The 24554-nt window shown below is 32.9% G+C and overlaps 1 protein-coding gene across 4 annotated transcripts in view; it reads right to left on the bottom strand.

Moving 5' to 3' along the window:
- The window catches only part of FSTL5 (follistatin like 5), a 542536-nt gene extending 518205 nt beyond the window's left edge, over positions 1–24331 (bottom strand). For all 4 annotated transcript variants that reach the window (XM_053658143.1, XM_053658145.1, XM_053658144.1 and 1 more), the window contains exon 1: positions 23954–24331. The gene's annotated coding sequence lies outside the window, so the exon portion shown is untranslated. The remainder of the gene's footprint in view (positions 1–23953) is intronic.
- Positions 24332–24554: the final 223 nt, after the last annotated feature.

The following is a 24554-nucleotide window of genomic DNA, read 5'->3' as shown; positions in this document are numbered from 1 at the left end:
GCAGAACGGGCAGGCCCACGTTCCCATGTGCCACATGAAAATGAAGAGGGACACCGGGGAGTGAGTGATCCAGCCCCTGGCCAGACCGCAAAGCCCAGGGTTCCAGTGTTGGGAAAAAAAGCCTCTTAACTTCTGGCTGTAAAATCTCATATGGGGTTGGTATGGCCAATCTCAGGAGAAATTGCCAGCCTCTCAGTTGAGAATGTTTAAAGAAACCGCACAGTCCTCAAATGTATACAAAACCACCCACTTCAGGATTCAGCACAAAGACAGGGGCTAGAAGGATGCCAACACACATGTGAAGTGGGGAAAGTGACTGGAAATGGGGCAAGAGCTGAGCAAGGGGCATTGTTTCTTCTTTAACCACCCCCCCACCACCACATACAGTGCCACAGATCTGCTAAGCAGGCTGCCCCAACCTGAAGAATACCTAAGGCTCCACCCCTTACAATGGAACAGGTATGCTGAGACAGGGAGTCAAAGCAGCTCTACCCAATATAAAGAAACAAACACAGGGAAGCTGCCAAATAGAAGATACAAAGAAATGTGGCTCAAATGAAAGAAGAGAACAAAGTTCCAGAAAAAGAACTAAGAGAAATGAAGATAGCCAACCTATCAGATGCAGAGTTCAAAACATTGGTGACAAGGATGCTCAGAGAACTCATTGAGAATGGAAAACACATAAGGGAAGAACTGAAGGCTACAGTCATTGAAATGAAGAAAAATTCATAGGGAAGCAACAGTGAAGGGAAGTAAGCTGGGGTTCAAATCAACTATTTGGAACATAAGGAAGAAATGAACAGTCAACCAGTAGAGTATGAAGAAATAAGAATTCAAGAAAACAAGGAGAGAATGAGATGACTCTGGGACATCTTCAAATGTGTCAACATCCAAATCATAGAGATACCAGAAGGAGCAAAGGTAAAGCAAAAAATGGAAAATTTATTTGAAAAAAATGAGAGAAAACTTTCCTAATCTGGCAAAAGAAGTAGACATATAAGCTGAGGTGCCAGAGAGCGTCCCAGAGAAGTTGGACCCAAAACACATCATAATTAAAATGCCAAAGGTTAAAGATAAAGTGAGAATCAATAAGCAGCAAAAGAGAGTTAACTACAAAGGAGTTTCTGTAAGACTATCAGCTGGTTTCTCAAAAGAAACACCAAGGCAAGAACGGTCTGGCAAGGAATATGCAAAGTGATGAAAAGCAAGGACCAAAGTTACTCTATCCAGGAAAGCTATCATTTAGAATGCAAAAGCAGATAAAGTGCTTCCCAGATGAGATAAAGTTAAAGGAGTTCATTATTACCACACCCTTATTATATCAAGTGCTAAAGGGATTTGTCTAAGAAAAAGAAAAAGACCAAAATTATGAACAGTGAAATGACAATAAACTCACAACTATCAACAACAGAATCTAAAAAAGCAAAAACAAACTATACAAACAACTAGAACGGGTACAGAATCATAGATATGGAGATCCCACGGGGTTATCAACAAGGAGAGTGAGGGGAGAATGGGGCAAAAGGTACAAGGAATACACAGCATAATTGGTAGGTACAAAATAGAGGGATGCTGAGAATAGTATTGGAAATGAAGAAGCCAAAGAACTTATATGCACGACTCCTGCACATGAACCTAAGGTGGGGAGGGATTGATGGAGGAAAGGGGGTAAGGGTTGGAGATGGGCAAAGGGGGAAAAATTGGGACAACTGTAACAGCACAATCAATAAAGTATACTTAGAAAAGAATTTCTGCCAAACGGGTTGATATTGAGAGGGAAACTTTTAGAGCATTAACCAAAAAAAACCTAGACAGGACTCTAAAGCAGTAGACTGAATCAATGAACCAAATAAACTGTAACTCTATACCAGAAAATCCAGCCTGTGAATATAGTCATTTAGATATCACAAGAAAGTTAATCCAATTTACAGTATTACTACAAAATTATCTACATTCCACAGAACACTAGTGATACATTAGTTGGATTTATACAGAAAAAAATAGGCTTAGATGGTAAAATAAAATTTAGAAAAGCTGGGATAAAAATAATTTTATAAAAGATTTTTCAGAGACTTCAATATAATAATGTGTATTGGAAACACAAAAAGGAAGATATGGTATGCAGAATTTCTAAATTGCACCAAAAGTAATTCCCATTTTTTCAAAGAACATTTTAAGGGTTAAACAGTCTTGTGATTAAACTTTGAAATAGGATGTAATAAATTATGCAGACAACCTAGTTGCATATAGTGAGTACAAAGTAAAACAGTATTTTTAAATTGTAGTATTATGAACAGAACCATGAAGCAAACATTTAAATTATACATTACATTTTTCTCAGCTATTGTACTATGTTGGGAATGAATCAATAGTTATGGCAATTCCTCAAGCAAAAAGTTAATAAAAGCTGGTGGATATTTTCAATATAATGAATAATTATAATATGTGCCCTCAAATTTCACCATGCATATTTAATTGTTCATAAATTCTACATCTTTTTAAGGCATTGTCTGGTTCACATCCTATGTAGCAAAGTCCACTAATTAAAGTCTGAAGACTGTCTAATCATCTATCAGGTTGTTAGGGTATGGAGAATTATTAACAAAAATCATAGTGAGAAAGTACCTTCTTTTTAGGGGCAAGGAATCTCAGTGAGACACTGAGAAATACAATAGGTACTAGCCACACATCACAGGCACATATACCTCATCTCTAACATATGGAACCACATCTGAAATGTATCAGCTTACTACATTCAAATCTCTTTGAAGAGAGCTGTGTTTTTTTGCCATTTTTCCTCCAATTACTAGTTCAGACCTTGTAATAATAAATGTTTATTAGACAATAAATAAATTGAGTTGTCTTCCTTTGGCAATGAGCATTGACATTATTCAAAAATTTAAGAAAATCAATTTGCACAAAAAACATTTTGGGAAGGTTCAACATGGTTTCACAACTAAAAGGAAAAACTATTGCTTCTGTTCTCTAGAGCTGTTGCTAATTTTAACTATATTAAGATTAGTATATTACGGTACAAAAGTAAAATAATAAAATAGCAAACATCATACATTAATGTACTTGTTAACAAGTAAAATTCATCCACACACATTCTCAGGAAGGACAAAAAGCAGAGCTAGGAATTAAGGAGTGGTGGGGGTAAGTGCAGACAACTGTAACTGAACAACAATAAAATAATTCATTTTTTTTAAAAAGGGATGTCTGAAACAGGTGTCGATGGCCACAGTGTAATGGTAAAAAAAGATGATTCTCTGTTTCAGTGAGCACTCAGAGGGCTGGAGGGAAGCAGAGAAAAGACCTGACGCAAACTTTCCAAAGTTTACTTAAGCCTCTGATAGTCAAGCAGCACCATTATGAGGGCAGGAATTGTAAAAAATACCTTTGTGTATTTAACATATATTAGAAATAAATATTTATATATACTATTTAATATCTAAGTAAATATTTGCTTATATAATATGTGTTAATTTTATATATTTTAGAAATAAATATTTATATATATAATATAATACATGATTTATTATATAGTATATACTAAATACATATGCATACAAACATGGTAGATATAATATTGTATAACTAAATATAACGTAAGCCTTCTCTCTTAAAATATACTAGGTAACATATGTAGTTCAACAATCCAGCTCTAATCTAAATATGAAGCATCTTTTTGAGCATCCACAGTGTAATGAAAAGAATACTTTAGAGTATTCAATTAAGTAATTATATTAATTAATTTGATTAGTGTTTATTGTAACAGCACATTTACACATTAAAGGATAGTAGTGGAAATACAGCAGCATGCACCTATAACTCTCCTGGTTAATTTGAAGATAACATATGATAAAAACATTTAGCATACTAAGAATAGAACTACTTAATCTAAAATAGGACATCTATTAGCCCTGGCTGGTGTAGCTCAGTGGATTGAGCACAGGCCTGCGAACCAGAGGATCACAGTTCAATTCCCAGTCAGGGCACATGCTTGGGTTGCAGGCCAGTTCCCAGCAGGTGACACATGAGAGGCAACCATACATTGATGTTTCTCTTTCTCTCTCCTTCCCTTCCCTTCTAAAGATAAATAAATAAATAAATATTTTTAAAAATAAAATAGGACATCTATTTTAAAAATTAAAAAATATTAGGAATATCATACATACTGAAATAATCCAGATGACACACCAGCCCCCCAAAAAAGGCTTGATGTTATCATTCTATTTAGAACTATACTGGAGTCCTAGTCAGTGCAGTTAAAAAAATAATAAAATTAAGTCTATAATTGGAAAGTTTAGGCAAAACTTTGTATTTAATGATGTAATTGTCTCTATAGAAAGTTCCAAATGCATTTTTGTTATTAGAATGAATACAGGTTGCTAATCTACAAGAAAAAATTGACATGCAACATGTAATCACAATCCTTTAGGTCACAACATTCGGTTAGAAAATGTGTGTTTTGCAAAATTAACATGTAGAGTGTCAGTTAAAAATACATAAAAGTCCCTATAGAATAAGCTAAGACATTTTATTGGAAACATTAAACAACATTAAATAAATGATGAATTGTCTATATTTTGGAGAAGAGAACTCTCTATGATAAAGGTATCAATATTCCTCAAACTGAGCTACAGAAAGAATCAGTGCAATTCCAACCAAAATCTCAGTGAGTTTCTTTGAACTTGGTAAGATTTTTTTAAATTGCATATAAGAGAAAAAGGAGCGAAGACTTTGAGAGATCCCCAAAGAAGGACTAGGTAGGGAAATGGGCAAGTAAAGAAAATGTTTGAAGGGTGAGATGAAAAACTATAGGAAATCATTTAACGGTTTCAGCACACTGAGAACTAAAAACTGAGCAACATGTTCAGTGATGGACAGGACTGAGAGCAATAGGACTAGATTTCAGGGACTGGTCAAGTGGATTTAAGAGAAGATAGATCTGAAGAGAGAAATTTGAGAGTTCAGCAGAGATTTCCTTTCAAGGAATTTTCCATAAAGCAAAGGGTAGAAATGCAATGATAGCTAAAGGATAATCATAGTTAAAAGCATTTTGCTTCTTTATTGAGTTTACAGATGGGAAAAACAGCAACATGTTTTTATGCTGATGACAATAATCTAGCAGAGCTGAACAAATTGATGAGGCAGAAAGGGAGGAGAGAACCCTGGGAGCAATGTCCTTGAGAAGCTAAGAAAAAATGTGATATAGCAACTGATATTTTCCAAGGTTTTTTCAAAAGTAGAAGAGGAAAGAACAAGTGTTCTCAATGATATGCATGCACAACTGCATGAACTTTATTTTGACTTTTGTTGATTATTATAAACATGACTTTAGTCAAATTATTTAAACTCTCTCTATTTAAGCTTCACCTGTGCAATCATTCCTTCTAAGGCTGTTGTATAAATTAAATAAGACAATGGATTTTTAACATCTAATTTGACACACATTTGGCTCTCATATAATTATAACTTAGTTTGCTGATTTTTTAATGAGAAAATCAACTACTTCATTTTAAAAATATTTCTGTTATCATTATCCAAAGTCTCAAATATAATGTCAACAGTTGTTTTTAAAATTATTAAAGTAAGATATATTCTGCCAAAAAAAACACAGATATCAATGGTGGCAACACCTACTTTTCATAAGTAATCTGCAACTTACATTTAGTTTGGTCATTTTGTTTCTTGTATAAGATATTTAATTACAGTAGTGCAAAAATATCACTTGAAGGCTATTGATTGTAGTTTGATTTATATTAAGTTTTTATATATGCCTTCCAAATTTAAATTAAATTTGTTACAGATTTTATTTTAAAATTTTAATTATGAATTCACATTATCATTTGCCAGTATCTTCTATACCATTTAAATCTGACAGTTTTTCAAGAATAGTATTTGTACCAAAGACAATCTTACATATGTTGAGTGGTCAGCATCATTGTTAATGCTCCTTGCCAAATGTATATGCAATTGATATCATTACTTATTTAAATGTTCAAAGCACATTAATTTCTTTCCATTTTTTTCTTTTAACTGCAGTAGTTCACTGGCCTCCATAACTGTTACAAACCATACATTTTTTTGAGTACCAGGGTTTTTAAGTCATTACTTACAATTTAAAAAAATCACAGTTTAGAATCTCAGATCCCAGTAGGTAAAGTGACACTATATCTTACTATATCTTATGTCTATTACATCTTCTACCACACATACACCTGGAGAAGCATAATTATACAGAGTTTCTAAGCAGACTTCTCCCTAAAGTTTTCTTTTTGTTTTCTCTCAAACTTAGACGACTGGAGTATGAACATTACTGGTCTCACAATACCGTATATTTTAGAGTCAAAATTATTCACTGGAAAAATTCAAGACGTTGAATTTTTCCCATACCCCAGGGTGATGCCCCAATTTCAGGGCTTCCATAATTATGTCTAAAACAAAACCTGCTGGCAGAGGTAACAGCTTTAGCTAGAGTATCATGACTACAGTGAGGAGTGGTGGCGAAGGGCCTTCACTGGTCTCAGTGGGAGAAGGGACTTTCCTAGTGACTGGTCTGCAGGAGATAAACAAAACATGCTCTGATGTGATCCAAAGTTAATGAACTTTCAGGCATGCATGAAAGGAAGAAAATTCAAATGCACACATCAGTGATTTATATAACTATAACTTAATTATTTGGGAGGAATTTCCATTTGTGTTATATGCTCTATTATCGGTGCAACCCAATTGGATTGCCTTCTTTTATTTGCTTTTTAATGCACTAAAAAGATTTAATTTGAACTCTTCTCCCACAAGGCTATTATTCCAAATGGAAATTTATTTCTAGGTTACTATTTAAGCTGTATTCCATTCATTACAATCGAGCATGTCAGAATATGCTATGTTGCATGTAATCACTCAGAGTGTGTGATGACTGTGGAATCAAACTCAACTTAAATTTTAAACAACCTTGTCAGCTCTGGAGACACAATTCAAAGTTTGCTTCCTCAAGATTAGGCTGTAAACATCAAGAATAGCATGGTTGTTTTGAGAATTTGATTAGACAAATATAATGATTAATAAGGAAAAGCAAATGAATATTACATCAAGCCAATACAGAAAAAAAAGAAAATCTGATATACACATTTATGGTAATATGGTTTATTCAATGAATTTTTAAAATTTTATTTTTGTTTGGAATCTTTTTATAAAAATGCTTATAAAAGTGTTGATTTTAGAATGTGAAGCTAGATCTGAATAGTAAATAGGAGGAGAATAGTAAATAGTAAATAGGAGGAGAAGTCAGTGCAATATTTCTGTGTGCACACATGGCAAAAAGAATAAAAAAAACTTGTGTGAAATAATTTCTACCACAGTTCAGGCCTTTTAGTACTATGAAGGTTGTAATATCTTAATGCATGTTATGACCTTCCAAGGCTGGTGGTGAAACTATATTAAGTTTTCCAAGACTTTGGAACATTTTTTAAAGTGTGATATTTTTGCAGTAAAGTCCTATGAACATACCTTAAAATAGTTTATATGTTAACATAGAAAAAGATAAGTTAAAAATTTTCACAATTACACAAGGGTAATTAAGATTTTGATGTTCTTTTATTATTAAAAGATATCTAATTATGGCAATTTCTTATTTATATAGTAAAACAATGAAGGAAATATTAATATTTCTTAGAAGCCAAGACCTTAACTCATTCAGTTTTGATGTTATTTTCTTTCTAACACTTGACTTCAGGTATTTACATATCAATGACGTATCTACTTATATCTCTATCTCTATATGTCTCAATGTCACTACCTATCTATCTACTTACCTATCTATAAAGAATAGCTCCTCTTTAATGAAATGTGAAGCTTCATGGTGAATCTATTAAAATGCAGGATAAAATAAAAAAACTTTGTAGGGTAAATTCTTTAATATTAATACTCTGTCATAATGTCTATGTGCCTTACAAAGAGGATTGAAAAAGTTTATGCAAATCTAAGATTTCCTGATAGCATAAAATTACTGATCATCAAAAAAATAAATTGCAATGTCTGTAGTTAAAGTAGCCTTATCATCACATATTCTTTATTTCACTCATTTAAAAAATTTTTATATTTTGTAAGTTTTAGATTTACAGAAAAGTTGCAAAGATATTATATATACATAGGCGAAGCAGTAACCACATAACCAATAACTAGTATCCTATTTGTAAACATTGTACATTGGCATAATATATTTGTCACAATTAATAAACCAATACCGAGCCCTGGCTGGTGTAGCTCAGCGGATTGAGCACGGGCCTGCGAACCAGACAATCTCGGTTCGATTCCCAGTCAGGGCACATGCCAGGGTTGCAGGCAGGTTCCCTGCAGGCCAGTTCCCAGCAGGGGACTCACGAAAGGCAACCATATATTGATGTTTCTCTCCCTCTCTCCCTCCCTTCCCCTCTAAAGGTAAATAAATAAAATCTTTAAAAAATAAATAAATAAATAAACCAATACCAATGCATTATTATTATTATTAAGTAAAGTTCATACTTTAATGTAAACTCCTTATTTTTATCAAATGAGCTTTTATCTTCCCCAAGAACTCAATGAGGACATCACATGACATTTAGTCATCTTGTTTCTATAGGTAGATTTTTAACTGTGAGTCACTTGTTCGCTAATTTTACCTTTTAAAAAAGTTTTAAGTAACCTAATTTGGAAATTAGCTTTTAAATTTATCTATTTCTTTTTAGGTCACAGTTTCTTGCTTAACATAGAAATACTGCTTTTCAAATAATGCCAATCAAATCCAACATCAAGAAACATTTCAGGCAAATAATGAATTTGAAATTTAAAATAGCTCTTTGATGCCAGGTTTTCTAAGTGTGTCCTATAATATAAGCTGTAAGATTTTTTGGTAGTACAGAATTACACATTCACTCCATTGCTGTGAGAAAATTCAAAATAGATTGAAAAATTCAAATTGGATTCATATTTTTATACCATTTAAATTAATATTCTACTTGAGATCTATTCACTATCCTCTCTCAGTATGAACAGGTATTTTAGAAACACTTTTTATTTTTTGCATTGTTTACTTAGTTTGTCTATTTGTTATTAATTTGTATCTACAAACTTAATGTTCTAACTATATAGACTACATAAGTAAATGACAGGCGTTTATACCTGGCTAACTGACCCACCTTCATTACATAAATCATAATCTGTGTTACTGAGAACTGGTAGGTGGCTGGCCAATATTAAATACGATTTTAAACTTAAAAATAATAAATAAATATTTTAACATTGAGGCTATCAGAAGTTTCCATATTAGATGACTGTGAACAAGTTAGACTATTCCACAGCAATAGCCCAATTCTTTTTTATTTTAATTACATTTATTGGAGGGACATTGGTCAATAAAATTATATAGGTTTAAGTGTACAATTCTATTATACACCATGTGATAGGCACCATTTATGCCCACCATTCAAAGTCACACCTTCTATTACCACCATGTATTGGACGCTCTTTACCCTTTACTACCCCCTCACCTCTCTTTCTCTGGTAACCACCACATTTGTCTGCATGTATAAGGTTTTTTCTTGCTTATTCATTTGTTATGTTCAGTTTTATATTCCACTATGAGTGAAATCTTATGGTTCTTAACATTTTCTGTCTGACTTATTTCACTTAGCACGATATTCTCAACATCTATCCACATTGACACAAATGGCAGTACTTCATCTTCTCATTTGTCTGAGTAGTATTCCACTGTATTTATGTACCACAAAGAAATTTCAGAAAAAGGACTGAAAAAAATCCTTTTGCAGTTGTAACAAAAAGAATAAAATACCTAGGAATAAACTTAACAAAGTATGTGAAGGTCCTACCCACTGAAAACTACACTTCATTATTAAAAAAGATTTAAAAAGACAAAAATGAAGTGGAAAGATATTCCATTGTCACAAACTGGAAGAATCAACATAGTTTAAAATGAACATTTTGCCCAAAGAAATATACAGATTTAATATAATCCCCATCAAAGTCCCAATGGAATTTTATAAAGCAATAGATTTTTAAAAATCAGATTTTCATGGAACCACGAAAGACCTAGAATAGCCAAAGCAATCCTGAGAAGAAAAGAATTAGGCTGAAGATATTGCACTTCCTAACAAGCACTCCCTAACTTCAAATTGTAATACAAAGCAGCAATCATCAAAACAGCATAGTATTAGCAGGAAAACAAACGCACAGACCAATGGAATAGGATTGAGAGCCCAGATATAAACCCACATGTACATGGGCAAATACTTTTTTGACAAAAGAGCCAAAATCATTCAATGGAAAAATAAAACCTCTTCAATAAATTGCAGGAAAATTGGAAAGCCACATGCAAAAGAATAAAACTAGACTACGGTTTATCTTCATACACATAAATCAACTCAAAAGGGATCAAAAAACCAATTCTTTTCTCTAATATCCATAACCATCATTTAAAAATCTATCATTAAAAAATATTCAAGCACAATTATAAATAAATTGAGTAAAATGTGCTATTTGTATATTTTAGCCTATCATTAAAATCTTTGACCCAATTAAAAATAAAGTGAAAAATACATGACTTTTTTTGTTTGATAATTATTGTCATCCTAAATTCCTTTTATGTCTTGAACTTGGACTTTATTGAATTTTCATCCATTATATTTAATATGTACATGATTCTAGTGAATCTTCAACTTTAAATATATCAACATAATACTATATTGAAAATTTACTTACCTATATATTAATAAATATGACAGTGCCAGTAAATTCAAAAGTTTAAGTGGCTTTATAGCATACATTATTAAAATAGAATATTGCATATTTCAAGGTAAACATAATTAAACTTATTTACTATCAATAATAAATGATCATATATGTAGTTTTACTCTTCCCCCAAAATAAATGTGTCTACTGCAAACATGCAAAAATTTTCTACAATGTAGCTGAAAAATTATATAAAACTTCTTGAAGTGCATGTGATTTATTATCATACTTTGGTTTTCTGATTCAAGAATAATTAACTTGCATTTCCAAAAGGATTAATCTACCAAGCCAGTTTACAAATTAATACAACTTATCTTATTTGAAATGAATTTTAGGTGCTATAATGATTACAAGAAGTGAACTTAGAAGTATACATTTAGTACTCAACCTTAAAAGAATACACGTGAAAAAACAAAACAAGCAAAACAATGCTTGACGTTATATATTTTATGTGTGAGTATGTGTGAGGAAAAACATTGCAAAGTCAAAACCAAAGGCTTCTGTTTGTATCATTCACCATGTAATCACAGTTATGAGGCTCATAAATGGAGTTTTGTTTTCAAAGGTTTTTATGATGACAAACCCCCAAATGAAGTGTCTAAATGTATCTGCTCAGGATAATACATAAAAATCTGGAAGTGTGGAGTCATTGCAACAAGACCCATACACAGTTGAGTCTAATCTCAACTAAAATAGCTTCACTTTAGTTCTTGTTTTCGGCTTAGATGATAGTAAAGATTTCTGCCCCTGAAAAGTCAATGTTGATTCATTCAGCCTGTATAGATATTCACATTTACATTGTTATAGATATGCAGACATCTAAATATATATTAGAAAAATAAGATTTTAAACAATATTTTGTTCCTAGCAAAATATGCTACATCATGATTCTACTTCATTTCTAAATCAGTTTCAATATTATGTTCAGTTTAACATCTGTTTCTAGGATAAAATATTTGGAAAATGCCAGAAAGAGAAGTTCAGATATTTGCCCATTCACTAGAAAGACGTGAATGGAAAACAAAGAGACAACATTGCATTAATAAAATTACTTATATATCCTTTATAAATTAGGGAATGTTGTAATTTACATTGCTTATATCTTTAGCTAACAAGCTAGAATATCTTAATTAAAATAATGAATAATCAGATTGCTTTGGAATAATAGAACTTTGTTTAGAATCCTAAATACTCAAGAGATGAGTCACTTTGAAGAAATGCTAATAGACTTGAGAAAGTTAAGTGCTTTCTAGAAAAACGTACTAGGCATAATGTATTTTTACTGAAGACTGTAGAATTTTAAAAAACTTGCATGGAAAATAGGACGCTAAAATCACAGGGTATTAAAGACACAGATATGTAGTATTGGGACCTCTGCGTTTGGAAGACCTGACATGACTCTGCCTGTCTGAGACAATGTCATCTTTCACCTTCCCCAGAACCCTTAGGCTCAGCCTTGGTTCTACCTTAAAAGCTTTTCTAAAGTTTTAGTTAAATAAAAGCCCAATAACTGCTTAATAAACAACTACTTCTGTTTCATAGAATCTAATTTTTATTGATCATATAAAACAGTTAAGGTAAGGTTCTCTTAGATTAATGGTCAAAGGACTTACAAAGAAAATTTATAACAGAATTACCTCTAAGAAATTTATTAAAACATCACATTCACTAATAAGCAAATGTAAATGAAAACCTGGAAAGTGCAATTTTCACTGTTAAATTAACAAAATCAAAACATATAACACTATGATCAAATATCTCAAACATTATTAGCCTTTGTGGATTGATGTATTAATTATAGAAATAACACCATAATAGCTATCTGTGCTCTTAAGAACAATCCAAGGATCTTACTAAGCAATTAATTTCTGGGAAATTTCATAATAATAATAAAAACTTTGAATGGATTTCAAATGTACTTTGCAAAAGTTTGTAGATCTCACAGCATTCATATAAAAATCATGTGCCAAACAATAGAAAATAAGTATAAAATCTGAAAATGTCTTTATGCAAGGAAAAAACCTATTCATTTCATTTAAATCAGGAGTAAATAACACTATCACACTCAAAGAATGTTAAGAAGTTATTAGTAATAAAAGTTTTATTCCTTTTCAAGAATGCTATTTCTTAATACCTCATTCTTACAGCATAGTAAGTTTTCATCTGAATCCTTAGGCTATGTTTGATAATCTGATACATTAAAAAATAAAAATTTTAATTGGAAAAGTGTTTAAATTAACACATTATATATTTTCAACAAGACTGGCAAATCATGAAGCAAAATACCAATAAAAATAACCTGAGATACTTGCCACTTTCAAATAAGATTTATAAATATTAGACACGGCTCTTAGTATGAAGTCGCTAACAAAAACATTGGTTTCTGAGGAAACGTGTCCTTAATGTTGTGCTAGATTTTAAACATTTGGAAGGACACTACTGCAGCTGCTGGGGTGGCTTAAACACGAAAACCTGTGTTTAAGTCCAATGTATTTAAACTAACCAGTAACATTTTAGGGTATGGTCTGACATTGTTACGACCATCACAGATTTCATTTAAGCCTGATGATGTTTTATGTAAGTCTCTTGCATACGAGGCACCTACTTTTCACATTCTCTTTTCTATATCAAGAATCCTGCACTAAGATCTAAAAACTGATGCAGTAAAAGGCCCAGTATCACAGAGTGGAGTCTTCATAGTGTTTGAACAATTTATACATCAAACCCATTTGCCTTCTGTAATAAATAAGATACAGCAATTTAAAGTGAAATGGTGATGCTTTTTCAACTATTTAAATAGTCATGGATTTCAGAACTTAAAAAAATTATTTTTCACTTAAAAAATCTTTATTCTCTATACATGAAGAAGACTACTTTGAGGAAAAGCATAGTGAATTAGGAGACTGGTATCAGCATATCTTTAATGCCCTCTTGAGCTTTCTTTACTGAGTTTTAGACCGTTGTTCACCTACCCTAGATGCCCAAAACAACATATAATTAATGAGATGTCCAGCTGAGTGCTAGCGTTGATAGTAGTGTTCACAGCCGGGGCATTATAGTTCTACTCCAGACACTGTCAATTGAGTTGTACTATTTGGGCAAAGACAGGGAAACAAACTCGACGAAAGCCTTCCACCTTCCTCAGACCTCAGGACACAGAAATAGGACACGCCAAAAAACATAAAATGAAATAAACAGTCATAGAAGGTATTTATTGGAAATCTTTGTTGTCATGAATTGTAAATATGTAGACTTAACATGCAAAGCATTTTTTAGAAAAATTTCCCTTTCACCCTTTAATTTATTTTTAGCTCAGTTAATTACGGTTTCAGGAGAAATCTCACCAAATAATTCAGGCAAAGCATTGACACAAATTGTGTAGGTTCTTTCAAGCCTTACTTTTCTGTAAATGCACTAACTTTTGGGATGCTGCCAAAGGATTGAGATACTGTGCATCTAATAGCATTTATTTTGTAAAGTTGTGCATGTATTTTTATTACATTCATTTTTTAAAATTCTTCCTTACATGGTCCCATGATGTCACAGTTTTTGTAAAAAGAACATAATCACATAAAAACTAATAAATACTGTGGTTTCTCAAGCATGTGCACAAATCCAAAAGGCATTTTAAGCATTTCTCTCCCCCTAACAATGCCACAGTGTATGGGATAATGGATCATTTGATATAAATACCAGCTCACTGGATCCCTGCCTCAAAGGAGCATAGATTTGAGAGCATTTAAGTTTCTATAAAAGAATGTGAAGGTCTGAACAAATGAACTGTACAACACACAAAGAATACAGACTAATTTTCAGAAATTAACTTTAAGTCTCAGAATTTAGTTGCAACATGCTCTATATAGTGTTTAAAAATGAAAATTAATCTATTTAACATTTCGAATACATTGTAGTGCCAAACAAAAAGGGGAGCTAATATTCATTAATGAGAAAATCATGACTAACCATGTTTTTCATAATGGAAGCCTTTGCATTTTTTGCCAATAATTTGACTTCCAGGAATAAAAGAAATACTCCAAAAACAACACATACAAATGGCCAACAGGTATGAAAAGTTGCTCAACATCACTAATCATCAAACAAATGCAAAGCAAAACTTCAGTGAGGATGGCTAGCATCAAAAGAGGGAGAAAGAGAAAGAGAGAGAGAGGTAGAATTTATTGGTGAGAATGTGGAAAAATTGGAACCCTGGTGCTCTGTTGGTAGAAATGTAAAGTGGTACAATCACTATGGAAAATATTATGAAGGTTCCTTAGAAAACTAAAAATAGAACTACCATATGACCCTTCAATCCCTTTCTAAGTATTCATCCAAAGATATTAAAGCAGGTTATCAAAGATATTTTTATTCCTGTGTTTATTGCAGCATTACAATAGCCATAAGTCATATTAACATATCAGAAGCTACTTGATGGGCCCCTTAGAATGACAGGATTAGTACCTAAGATTACCTTAGGTACTATCTTAAATGGCACTCTTGCTCCTTAGTCATTCTTTACCTGTTCTACTTTTTATCATAACACTTATCAATGCCAGATGTTATCTTTGCCTTTTTGGGTTTGCTTATTGTCTGTCTTTTCACAGAGTATAGAAGAATTTTGTTTCTATCATTTCTACTCAACCCCATCACCTGGTAGAACACCTGAAGCACAGAAGGTACTTAATTAATGCTTATTGAATTGATATGCTATTTTATAATAAATATAATAACAACTTAATTATTGTTTTTTAAAATGAAAACTTTAATGTGTACACTAGTTAAGTTTTTTCAGGTCTTATCAAAATGAAATGACCTCAATTGTATCTAAACTAAAAAGATATAACTGTAATGAAGTTTTTAGTTTTCAGAATTAATGTTAGTAAAATAATTTTCCAATTAGTTATCAATCTTTAGACCAAGAACAAAATCATTATTGATATATATGTAACATTCTTTTCAAGATGAATCTTCTAAAATTTGAAGTTGTTTTCAAAGTAAATATAAATTTCTTGTCCTTCCTAAATAATAAACATGAATATCATTTTCACCTTTTATATAACTTCTATATTATTTAACATAATGTTAAATATAAAAGCCTCATTTGCATGGAAAGATTTTTTGTTGCATGAAATAAGATAAGAAAATCCCTTTGTATGGTTTGTAATTAGTCAAGACCAAAAACAAAAATGTGAAATCAGGGAGGATTAACCAACTCTAAAATCTAGAAACTGTAATCATGTACAAAACACTGTACAAACTGATTATGATCTCACATGTACAAAACACTGTGTTATATAAGCAAGCATAAAAAATATATACTTCAATAAGTATTAAATAATATATATATATGAGTAAATTCTAAACTGCAAGGAAGGAATTCCCAGGCCTTTTCCTTTAAAAAGAGTTTAAGATTAATTAGGAAAAACAGCCTAAGGCACATTAAAAAATTCAAAAGCAATGCCAGCCTGTCCACTTTATAGTTCAGGTCATCAACACTGGGAAGAGACAAATGAGCTCATTGGCACTATGGCAGTGAAGAAAAACTCAAGGTTCAAGTAGAACTTGAACCGGGTATGTAGGCAGAATTCTAACAGGAATCTCAGTGGCCCACACTTACCTTGTGTGTAGGCAGGCTCTTTAACTTGCTTTTGACTAACAGAATATTACAAAGGTAATGTAATATTTCTCTTGAGGTTATGTTCTGTTATATGGCAAACAGGAGAGGTTTTAAGATGTAATTAAGGTTCCAAATCAGTTGACTTGATGTACATTCAAAGAGAGAATATTCTAACTGGATCTGACCCAATGAGATGAGCCCTTTAAATGCAGATCTAGTGGTCAGAAGCTGTAGGAGTCAGCAAGACTATCCAGCCTTGAAGTAACAACCTTCCATGAATTCTGAGCTGTAAAGAAATGCATCCTGCCAAGAGCCAGTGATCTTGGAGAACCTTGAGCCTCAAATAAGAACCCAGCACTGGCTGAAAACTTGATGTGAGACCCCGAGTAGAGGCCTGGCTAGTCTGTACCCAGACTTGTGACCACAGAAACTATGAGATAATGGATGTTTAAGTCACTAAAGTTATGTTGATTTTATGCAACAATAGAAAACAAATGTATACATGTAAAAAAAGGAGGGGGCACATCTTGGTGATATCCACAGTGCCATTTGTTGCAACAAATCTATAGACTCTGAAAAGCTCATATGAGTACATATGATCTTATACTATGAGAAAACTTGGTTAGAAATAGAGGAGTGAAATGTACATTGGGCTTCGTGAAAATACAACAGCCCAGACAGGGCACTGTGTTTACATAGAAAGAAGGAATCATACTTTATATATTGACCCATCTCTATTTTACTTATGTGCATTGCACCTATGAGAAAACTGAAAATCAGATTGATTACAATCTGATCAATCTGCAGGGTGTAGAACCAATTAGAATGATCTTAAAAACAAGCAGAGAATTTCCACTTAATATAGTAAAAATTAGAGACCCACTGATGATATCCGAACACAGTGACATTTGAATGCTTACTTTAATCAAGAGGAATTTAGAAGATGTTTGAAGTCTGTATTAGCAGAGCATAATGATTATGATCACGCAGCTGGCTTCAGACAAGCTTGGTCTGAGTCGCAGCTCCAGTGGCAACATAATTCTTTAAGTTTGGTTTCCCAATATCTACCTTACAAGGTGTTGCACATATAAAATGAAATAATGTTTATAAATACTGAACATCTTTCATGGCACATTATGAATCACCAAAATTTTAGTTGCCATTCATATCATTTATTATTACAGCAGAAGAAGCAAGAAATACGGATTCATGTAGAGAATATGAAATAATTCCATGAGATGGGAAAGTTTAGGTTAAGGCAAACTTAATAAGGGAGGAGAATAGAAAATAGAAAGGAGAAACATTAACATTTGAGGACTCGCTACATATAGTATAGTAAGAATGATATAAGTTTAACATACCTATAAATTTTTAGATGAAGGTAAATGAAAAAGAGTGTGTCATTAACTGGCACACAGAAAAACTAGGATGGGGACCACGTGAAGGATGAGAAATGAGTTCATGGGGTTTGTGCTGTCACTGTGAAATCAGAATTAAAATGTTTAGCAGAGCCTTATATATTAATGGAATTCAAATCTGGGCCAGAGCCATAGATTTGGATGATATCTCTGAAAAGGGAATAATTGTAGCTGTTGGAGTGAATGGACTTCCTACGGGGCACTACAGAGAATGAGGAAAAGTGAGTTAAATGAATTGTATACTAAGTGGGGCAGAAAGATGAAGATTAAAAATGATTATACCAAAGCTGATTTCAAAAGCAAAACACTGGGTATTGCTAGCCAATATACTAAAAAGTTAATAAAAGTCCAATAAACTTTCTTCCCAAATCAAACTTTTCTATCTCCTTTGGGACCTATTTAGTAAGGAGAACTCAAAACTTGGATAATGAGGATTCACTAGGGAACCTGATGCAACTCTGTGGATGTCCCAGGAGCTGTGTTATAATTACGGCCACCAGTGCTCACCTTTTCTACTCAGACCAAAAGCTTTATGAAAACAAGAACTACCAACTAGTGGTCAATACTTCCATTTGAATCTCAAATAGAGTAAGAAAAAAAAAGATTTAATGTTTCCTAAGCATTCAAGAAATTACCTCTTTTAAACTGTGTTTCAAAACTACTAGTTTTATTTTGGTTGCTTTATATGATCTCATGGACTACTTAAAATATTTGCAACTAATTAGCCTGAAGGTTTAAATGTGAGTAGTGGGTAATAGCACAGCTGCTCATTAATTGAAGTGGGCTGAAGTTCAAGATGTATTTATATTTGATTATGGGTCCAGTAGGATTTTTTAGGGAAATAAGAACCTTAAACTCTTAAGAAATCTTAACCACTCTATCATTTTATATTCTATCTGAGATACAAATATAAATATTGTTTGCTGCTAATATTTTCAATAGTCTATGAGGTGAAATAATATAGCAGCTCTCTAACATTAAATATACAAGAAAATCTCCTTAAGACTTAGGTATTACACATTCTAAGGATACTAAAGGATACATGCTATTAAATAACTTTAATAGAACAATAATTAAGGAAATGATTTGGGAACATTCACATTTAGTAAATAGAGTATCACAGAAAAAAGTGTTCTAAATACAACACACCAAACTGAGTGTTTGACCTAACTTTCTAGAACTTCAGAAGTTCTAGAAAATGCAGTGTAGGTTCAAGGGGGATTCATTGGTTTAATAGAGTAATCCTCCTATTCCTAGTCATGTGACCATGGGCTGGAGTGGTACACAGCTTTGATCTGAGTTCCTGATTTCTTACATCTAAAATGAAGATGCTATGAAATGCAAATGATTATATAAATATTAAACAATTTAATACAGATAAAATGGCCTAATATAAATAAATATGTGTGTACATATGTTAATATTTTGAATGGGATATTTTTCTTCCAAGATGTATGAGCAAATCCAGGCTCAAAGACCTTACGCTCAAATATCAATAATAGGTAATATATCATGAAACAGAAAATGTGTTTACTAGTTGTAAGTCGCTGGCTCTTTTTCTTTAGAAAGATGAGTAAGAACAACCTTCTTAATTCTAAATGAGGCAGCAGGGTCTGTTTGACACCAAAGTCACAGCAATTACTATGGCTTTGAGAAAAAGGGCTATATTACCATAGAGAGCATGGGGGCATTTATATCTTTATGAGAGCAACCTTTACTTTTAGGCTTTTAGAAATTAGAAAAAGTAAGTCTCTGGTGGTCATTAAAACACTATCTAATGTGTTTTGTGGAAATGATCCAACCAGGAAAGGTAAATTATTTCCATTTCATCAACATCTTTGGGGAACATAGTTCAGGTTTGTATGTTTTAATTGCTACAGTATGTATGGTCTAATTGCTATCTTGGTGATATTTGCAGAGAAAATATATCACTAAAGTAATTTTCTTTTGACTGTCATTTGAATATGAATCTCAATGCAAAAGTATTTTCAAATCTTTTGCATGGTGCTTGAGAATTGCTGGCAGTCCTATGAACTAGTTATGAGTTGGAGAAATATTCTCTGTATTGACATGCAAATGAACTCACTAAGCAACCAATTTGCTTTAGAGATTTACATAATTTGATACCAAAAGCCACATTAAATTAATATTAATCACTTGGTTTTAAAGAAAGAAAGTTCAGAGTGAAGCTGTTCTTTCCACATTTCATCACATCTATGCATGAAAACATTGATCCACAAGAAATAAAAATGTTTTAGGTGTAGGACTATCCAGGCCTCTGTTTCTTAGAAGTACATGACTTATTACCAAAGATACATAGGAAGTAAACCTGAAGTATCTTTTTTAGATAACTTACAGAGCTCTCATTTTCTCAGAATCAGTGTAGTGCCATAAACTCTTTCCTATGCACACATCCGTTTTCTTTCTTATTCCTGGCAAATTTTCATTTCCAATGTTCCCTTCCCTTGCCAACTATCAAGAGAGCTCCTGAGTGATACCTTCATCCCAAAAAACTAGTGTGTCCCTAAGCATACTAGCCTAAATAAAATAGCAACAATTAGAATACACATTTGCCACTAAAACAGTCTTATTGTATTATAGCTTATTACATAAATTATTTTTAATTAAGCAGCATTTGTTGAACTTAAATGTTCTACTTCATTCTCATTTTATGTTTATGGTAGAGTAGAATTTAACAAAATTATACACATGCACATAAACACTCATGATTATACTATTGTTTAATTCTCTCTCTTTCGGAAAGCCCATTAGAAGGCTCACTGGAATTCTGGAATTCTGAACTTTTCAAAAACACTACCTCATCCATTGTAATAATATTAACTTTCTTGATTCCAAGGTGATTAAAGCACAAAAGGGCCAATTGTTTTGCTGTGTGGTGACCTCTTTGATGGGAAAGTTGAGATATTCCACAAAGGACCGCAGCTCACCTTAAGCAGACTATGCCCAAAGGACACCGGAGCTGTTGCAGTAGAAGTGATTAAGTCTGTTTGGTGAAGGATAATTGGTCACATGAATGTTACAATGATGTCAACAAGAGGAAGTACTTTTTTTTTTCTAGCCTGTTAGTTTGCAAGGATCTTTCAAACTTGGTAATATGTTGAGTAATAAAAACATTAAAGTTAGTATGGTGATTTGGGAGAAATATGAAAAACTAATCGGGACATATTCAGAGTCTTTGGCCTCACTGTCGAGTGAAGATTAAACATGAAAAATGGCCATTATTCAAAAAAATTTTTTAATAAACTGTTACTCGCATAATTTCTTAAATGTAACTTTAAAGGTTACTTTTAAAAAGTCAATTCACTCAAACTTTTTACCCATTTAAGCTTCTAAATACTTTCTGTATTCCTCCATTGTACATGTAAGTAGATTAAATTGAAAAAGCAATATGTAGCCTTGATAACTTAAAACCCAAATTAGTTCACTTTTATATTAAATCTCACCAAACACACGGTTACCTTGTTTGTGAGGAAAAACAAGATATGTGTCTAGCAACATTTTAAATTTCATTTTTGTCTAAATCAATGTGTCTTAAGAGACTGAGGAACAAGAAAGACAACTTGAACATGTCATATCACAAATTATTTCAGGAATTTTCTACACTCTTTGTAAAAAGTTCATCATCTTGAAGTAAAATATGCTATATACATTTGCAGTGCCTATGTAATGAAACAAATTAGTGCTTTAGTAGGCCATCCATTATTGTACTGAACATTTCTTTGAATTTCACATGGACAAGTTATAACTACAAAATATGCTCATTTCTTTGCATCATAAAGAATTAATGAAAGGCCATCTCATTTGAATGTTTTTGGAGGTGTCTTCAAAGATGGAAATTTTATTTATTTGCAGTACGAATCAGATGCTGCATCCAAATAGTCTTCCCTCTATGCTACATCTGGGCTAATTATGGTCAAAGAATTTTACCTCTTCAGAACTAAGACACAAAAGCAAAATATGTTTAAAAAGTGTTAGGAGAAATACTTCTAATATTTTAAATTTGCAATTTCATTGAATATACTTTGGGCTGATTTCATTTTTGCCAGTAGAAAATTTTGATTTCAGCATTTAAGCATCAAAATCTGATAATATTAAAGTTCATCCAAAAGATTTGCAGATATGTGTAGTTCAAGCTAACCGCCCATACTTCAACAAAGACATACATCTTGGCAAACTTTATGCAAAAAGAAGTCAATGAGATACTCATGGAGTTGGGTGACTATAGTGTTTATATATGTTACTGCCTTTCAAGTAAGTTATAAAATTGAAATATATGTTGATGTTTTGATACAAGAAAGTAAAATAAAACTAATATCAAAAGGAGCCATAATTCTGTTTCAAAATCCACCATCTCCATATACCAAGATAATTAGTTTTAAAAACAAAATATTAAAATGTATAGAAGAAAAGAGTGATCCTATATACATTTACAGAAGTCTGTTTGGTATAAGCTTCATAGCTCAGTGTTTCATATATCTTATTTTGCTCCTGTACCTGGCTAGTCTTCTAAATTTTCTAGCAATATTTAATGTAAGATCACATGACCGACAGGAATCCTACAAAGAACACTTATTTAGGGTAAAACATTGGAAAACCTTAGAAGGATTTGCATCTGACCCCTAGTGTTTGCAACAGTACCCACTTCTAACAATCTACTCATGTAGGACTATGTTGTATATAAAATGAAAAATCGCCACCCAGAAGAATTATTTTAAATCATAAACTGTAATGTTAAAGTTCATTCTTGTAAGTATAATGCAACTAGAGTAGAAATGTTTTATAATTAAGAACATTAAAAAAAAACATTTAAACTCACTGTACTCTTAAATTGCTGAAAAACATACCCCTACTCAGTTGAGCAATACTCATTAACTCTGCAATAGCTTATATTTGACCCATTTCTATTACTATTGGGCATCTGGCTGCAACCTGAACTCTCTCCCATAGAATGTAAAGGAACCCTCAACCACCGTGTTTTTCCATCCATCATTTATACTTAATCTAATGTCACTAAATGACAAATGAAAGCTCAAAATTCTATTTATCAAACAAACCACCAAGTGTCTTAAATAAAGTCTGAACAGTAATGTGAGATACACAGCACAGCTAACTTCTATCATTTAATAATTTTTCACTATGAGAAGTACTACTCAGTGTTTTTATGCACTGATTCTTTCTCCAAACACACTCAAAACACACTGCCAACTGACAAAAGGAACATAGCTTCAAAAGAAAAGTCTCCTAAGTAGAGAAAAGCTCTCTGTTAAGCATGCAAGAGGTTAAACATTGCTGAAATAGTGAGACATTTTCTCAGCCCACGCTTCCCAGTTCCATTCAATTACCAACAGCGGTAGCGACTATAACACAAGCTAAAACTGTATTATTAAATCAGAGCTTCCCCTTTACATCAACTCTAACCTAAGAAGGTGGGAGGGGATGACATTTACTAGTCAATAGCAGAACAAACAGCCCCCAACTTGGAAATGCACATGACCTTGGGGTGTAGAATTTTCAGAGACTGAGTTTCACAAGTTTTATTTGGATCTACTGCATAACAATACATCCAAATGAACCCAGCATGGTATAAATGTTCCTGCCCTTAGCACCTCCACTCCCAAAATGTTGAGAGCTCTACATGTTGTAGTCTATGCTTTACATACCAGAGATAATATTAATCAGAGATTACTTCAAACCTCTCTTTAAAATTGCATGTTTTCTAACAACTTGTTGGTTGGTTTATTCAACGTAGTTTATGAACATATTTGGGGGCTTGCATTGAATGGTTTCTGTTCCTTGAACCATGCTGGAAGTGTTGGTCTACAAATATTTATATTTATAAAGCAGGATGTGACACGATGACATTAACTTCACAAAAAAAAAAAACAAGCAAAAAACCCAAAGCCCTCAACTTCCCCTCTAGAATTCAGTGAATAATCACCAATAGATGCTCTTGTAATAATGACGACGGTAATTATTTAAATAATTATCACAATCATTGCCAAAAGTCCCATTTCAAATTATAAAAATAATCATAACTTGGTTTGAAATTTTGTATGGCCGTCAGCATTTCCCCCCAACATATGTAATAATTTAAAACAATATTTTTTCTTACCTTATTTTAACAGTCAAAAAGTCTCCCAGAAAGGTCCCTAAATCGTGTGGAAATATAAATCACAGTAAGATAATGATTTAAAAAAACTAAAAAGATCCTCTTAGCTGGGAAAAGATGAAAATAGTTTGATCTGAAACTATAGAAATCTCCAAAGTCACGCCTGAATGGGCGCCCAGGTGGCAAACAGAGGACTCTCTCCCACGTCCGCTACCACACTCCTTTGTCAAGTTGATTTAGTTGAAGCGGATCCGCAGGGCACAGAGGGCGTTGCCTGGAGGGCAACCGGTCTGCTCACGTCCCAGGTTCAGCACCGATAGCGCAGTGGACAGCACCAGCTCCTCTCACCTCCAGTTTGTCTCAGTCACTGAACCAGGCTGATTCTCGCGCCTCCTCCCTAAGCAAGAGCTGCTGCCACTCAACCAGGCTTGCCCCGCCCCCAGAGCTGACGTAACTATTTTGCATATCAACCCCGGGAAAGGTGCCGGGCGCCCCCTTTACTGGGTTTCTGCTGGGGTCAGCTGAGGCAAACGGGGGACAAAATACAGGCTTAGGATCAATGAGGGCATCCCTGGACTTCACGATCCATTCACGACCAGACCAG

Source organism: Artibeus jamaicensis, unplaced genomic scaffold (genome assembly GCF_021234435.1).
Source record: "Artibeus jamaicensis isolate MK-2021 breed Jamaican fruit bat unplaced genomic scaffold, CSHL_Jam_final scaffold_537, whole genome shotgun sequence".
Taxonomy (NCBI): Eukaryota; Metazoa; Chordata; class Mammalia; order Chiroptera; family Phyllostomidae; genus Artibeus; species Artibeus jamaicensis.
This window is presented reverse-complemented; position numbering and strand designations above follow the sequence as displayed.